Source organism: Cyanistes caeruleus, unplaced genomic scaffold (genome assembly GCF_971803275.1).
Source record: "Cyanistes caeruleus unplaced genomic scaffold, bCyaCae1.hap1.1 HAP1_SCAFFOLD_11, whole genome shotgun sequence".
Taxonomy (NCBI): Eukaryota; Metazoa; Chordata; class Aves; order Passeriformes; family Paridae; genus Cyanistes; species Cyanistes caeruleus.
In genome coordinates this window covers 2,594,846-2,599,776 of record NW_028255883.1, presented here as the reverse complement: position 1 = coordinate 2,599,776, position 4,931 = coordinate 2,594,846, and positions in this window count along the sequence as shown.

Here is a 4,931-nt window from a genome sequence, read left to right as displayed (position 1 = left end):
GAAGAGTGGGGCTGTCACTGCCGTGGAGTCAGAGAAAGGAGGAAATTTGGGGTGTGACTGCACTGCGGTCACAGCGAGTGGAACTTTGGGGCTCTCACTTCTGTGGTGGAAGAGATGAAGAAATAGGTGCTGTCACTGCTGTTGTGGTGTGAGGGAGAAGAGGAAATTTGGGCCTGTCATTGCTGTGGTGTCACGGAGAGGAGCACTTTGGAGCTCAGACTGCTATGATGTCACAGATAGGGTAACACTGGCTCTGATATTGCTGTGTTGTCACAGAGAGGAGGAAATTAGGCCTCTCCCTGCTGTGTTGTCACAGAGCGGGGGGAAATTTGGGCTCTCACTGCTGTTGTATCAGTGAGGGCGTAACACTGGAGCTGTCATTGTTGTGGTGTCCCAGTGAGGATTAAATTGGAGCTCACACTTCTATGGTGTCCTAGACAGAGGAACTCTGGGCCTGACATTGCTGTGGTGTAACAGAGAGGAGGCAATTTGGGGCTGTCATTACTGTGATTTCACAGAGAGGGGAAGAGTCGGGCTGTCACTGCTGTGGTTTCAGCGAGAGAGTGAAATGGAGGTAGTTAGAGCTGTGATGTTACAGACAGGGGAATACTGGGACTCGGAGTGCACTGCTGTCACCGAGAGCGGAACTTTGGGGCTCTCACTGCTGTGGTGTCACAGAAAGAGAAACAGCGGTGTTGTCGCTGCTGTGGTGTCAGAGAGTGGAACACTGGGCCTGACATTGGTGTGGTTTCCCAGAGAGGAGGCAATTTTGGCTGTCACCTCTCTGGTTTCACAGAGAGGGCAACTTTTGGCTGTCCCTGCTGTGGTGTCCCAGAGACGGGAATATTAGAGCTGTAACTGCTGTGGTGTCTGAGAGAGGGAAACACTGGGCCTGTCATTGCTGTGCTGTCATGGAGAGGAGAATGTTGGAGCTCACACTGCTGTGATGTCACAGGTAGGGTAACAGTGGCTCTGACATTGCTGTGGTGTCCCAGAGAAGAGGAAATTTGGGCCCTCACTGCTCTGGTGTCACAGAGAGGGGTAAAGTTGGGCTCTAACTGCTATGGTGTTACCAACAGGGTAATCCTGGGCCTAAAATTGCTGTCGTTTCACAGACAGGAGCAATTTTGGGCTGTGGCTGCACTGCTGTCCCAGAGAGTGGAACTTTGGGGCTCACACTGCTCTGGTGTCCCAGAGACGGGGACATTGGAGCTGTCACTGCTGTGTTGTCACAGAGAGAGGAACACTGGAGCTCTCCCTGCTCTGGAGTCACGGAGAGGAGGAAATTGGGCATGTCACTGCCCTGGTGTCACAGGGAATGGAAGAGTGGGGCTGTCACTGCCGTGGAGTCAGAGAAAGGAGAAAATTTGGGGTGTGACTGCACTGCGGTCACAGCGAGTGGAACTTTGGGGCTCTCACTTCTGTGCTGGAAGAGATGAAGAAATAGGTGCTGTCACTGCTGTTGTGGTGTGAGGGAGAAGAGGAAATTTGGGCCTGTCATTGCTGTGGTGTCACGGAGAGGAGCACTTTGGAGCTCACACTGCTATGATGTCACAGATAGGGTAACACTGGCTCTGACATTGCTGTGTTGTCACAGAGAGGAGGAAATTAGGCCTCTCCCTGCTCTGGTGTCACAGAGAGGGGGAAATTTGGGCTCTCACTGCTGTTGTATCAGTGAGGGCATAACACTGGGGCTGTCATTGTTGTGGTGTCCCAGTGAGGATTAAATTGGAGCTCACACTTCTATGGTGTCCTAGACAGAGGAACTCTGGGCCTGACATGGCTGTGGTGTAACAGAGAGGAGGCAATTTGGGGCAGTCATTACTCTGATTTCACAGGGAGGGGAAGAGTTGGGCTGTCACTGCTGTGGTTTCAGCGAGAGAGTGAAATGGAGGTAGTTAGAGCTGTGATGTTACAGACAGGGGAATACTGGGACTCGGAGCGCACTGCTGTCACCGAGAGCGGAACTTTGGGGCTCTCACTGCTGTGGTGTCACAGAGAGAGAAACAGCGGTGTTGTCGCTGCTGTGGTGTCAGAGAGTGGAACACTGGGCCTGACATTGGTGTGGTTTGACAGAGAGAAGGCAGTTTTGGCTGTCACCTCTCTGGTTTCACAGAGAGGGCATCTTTTCGCTGTCCCTGCTGTGGTGTCCCAGAGACGGGAATATTGGAGCTGTCACTGCTGTGGTGTCTGAGAGAGGGAAACACTGGGCCTGTCATTGCTGTGCTGTCATGGAGAGGAGCACGTTGGAGCTCACACTGCTGTGATGTCACAGGTAGGGTAACAGTGGCTCTGACATTGCTGTGGTGTCCCAGAGAAGAGGAAATTTGGGCCCTCACTGCTCTGGTGTCACAGAGAGGGGGAAAGTTGGGCTCTAACTGCTATGGTGTCTCCAACAGGGTAATCCTGGGCCTAAAATTGCTGTCGTTTCACAGACAGGAGCAATTTTGGGCTGTGGCTGCACTGCTGTCCCAGAGAGTGGAACTTTGGGGCTCACACTGCTCTGGTGTCCCAGAGACGGGGACATTGGAGCTGTCACTGCTGTGTTGTCACAGAGAGAGGAACACTGGAGCTCTCCCTGTTCTGGAGTCACGGAGAGGAGGAAATTGGGCATGTCACTGCCCTGGTGTCACAGGGAATGGAAGAGTGGGGCTGTCACTGCCGTGGAGTCAGAGAAAGGAGAAAATTTGGGGTGTGACTGCACTGCGGTCACAGCGAGTGGAACTTTGGGGCTCTCACTTCTGTGCTGGAAGAGATGAAGAAATAGGTGCTGTCACTGCTGTTGTGGTGTGAGGGAGAAGAGGAAATTTGGGCCTGTCATTGCTGTGGTGTCACGGAGAGGAGCACTTTGGAGCTCACACTGCTATGATGTCACAGATAGGGTAACACTGGCTCTGACATTGCTGTGTTGTCACAGAGAGGAGGAAATTAGGCCTCTCCCTGCTGTGTTGTCACAGAGAGGGGGAAATTTGGGCTCTCACTGCTGTTGTATCAGTGAGGGCATAACACTGGAGCTGTCATTGTTGTGGTGTCCCAGTGAGGATTAAATTGGAGCTCACACTTCTATGGTGTCCTAGACAGAGGAACTCTGGGCCTGACATTGCTGTGGTGTAACAGAGAGGAGGCAATTTGGGGCTGTCATTACTGTGATTTCACAGGGAGGGGAAGAGTTGGGCTGTCACTGCTGTGGTTTCAGCGAGAGAGTGAAATGGAGGTAGTTAGAGCTGTGATGTTACAGACAGGGGAATACTGGGACTCGGAGTGCACTGCTGTCACCGAGAGCGGAACTTTGGGGCTCTCACTGCTGTGGTGTCACAGAGAGAGAAACAGCGGTGTTGTCGCTGCTGTGGTGTCCCAGAGAGTGGAACACTGGGCCTGACATTGGTGTGGTTTCACAGAGAGAAGGCAGTTTTGGCTGTCACCTCTCTGGTTTCACAGAGAGGGCAACTTTTGGCTGTCCCTGCTGTGGTGTCCCAGAGACGGGAATATTAGAGCTGTAACTGCTGTGGTGTCTGAGAGAGGGAAACACTGGGCCTGTCATTGCTGTGCTGTCATGGAGAGGAGCACGTTGGAGCTCACACTGCTATGATGTCACAGGTAGGGTAACAGTGGCTCTGACATTGCTGTGGTGTCCCAGAGAAGAGGAAATTTGGGCCCTCACTGCTCTGGTGTCACAGAGAGGGCTAAAGTTGGGCTCTAACTGCTATGGTGTCTCCAACAGGGTAATCCTGGGCCTAAAATTGCTGTCGTTTCACAGACAGGAGCAATTTTGGGCTGTGGCTGCACTGCTTACACAGCGAGTGTAACTTTGGTCCTATCATTTCTGTGGTGGAAGAGATGAAGCAATAGGTGCTGTCGCTGCTGTTGTGGTGTGACGGAGAAGAGGTAATTTGGGCCTGTCATTCATTGCTGTGGTGTCACAGAGAGGAGCACGTTGGAGCTCACACTGCTATGATGTCACAGATATGGTAACACTGGCTCTGATATGCCTTGGCAATGGAAAGCTCCGAGCTCCGCGATTTCTCTAGTGAAGTAGCCTTGGAAAGGGCTGGGCCAAAGGTCGTGTGTGCGACTTTGGTGAAGGGAGCCAGCAAGAGGTAATCTGCGGAACATGGGAAAACCCGGGATATTTATAGGGGAGGAGAGGGGTGGGGGGAGTCCGAGATGCATGTATCAGGGTGGGACGGCGGAGGGGAACACCAATGGAGCACAGGGGTTTGACATAACTAACTCAAAGACCCCTCGGAATGATAGTTTGTCTCTCTCTGAGTGAAAGCTTCCTTGCCTCCAGGGGAGAGCCAGCGATCGCAGAGCCAGCGGGTTCCTCAGTGTGATAGATAGAAACTCTTTTGTTCGCCTAAATATATAGATATGATAGAATGCTTTGCGAAATTGTACTTTAGATATAAAGTTGAGAAAGAGGTTTGAAGGCCACTAACTCGCTGAAGTTGGCATAATTAATAACAGCCTAGCAGAAATTCCTGGAACACTAGGACAAGATAAACTTGGAGAGAGAAACAGTGAGAAAAGGTCAATGGAACAGGAGTGAGGAAGACTTGAAGCCTCCCTTCTACGACCACAAGAGAGTAGAAAAAGATCATCTAATGACCAGAGACGCATGCTCAGAAACACCGGAGGAAAGCCACATCACCAGGAGGCCAAAACGAATAAAAGGACAAACACGGAAGCGGGAAGCGCGGCAGCTCCATGGGGAAGAGGTTTCTCCTCCTCCTCCCTGCCGCCCGGCGCCGACTTTTGCTTATTGCTGGCTTGCTATAATTAATAAAAAAACCTTTCCTTATATATCTGTTTCTAGTGTATTTATAACATGCTCCATGCCCTTAACAATGGGCCCACTGGGAAATGGAAACCCCTGGGTGTGCATGGCTGCACCCAATTTGCAAACACAGCCGTGGGCAGTGAGACTTGGA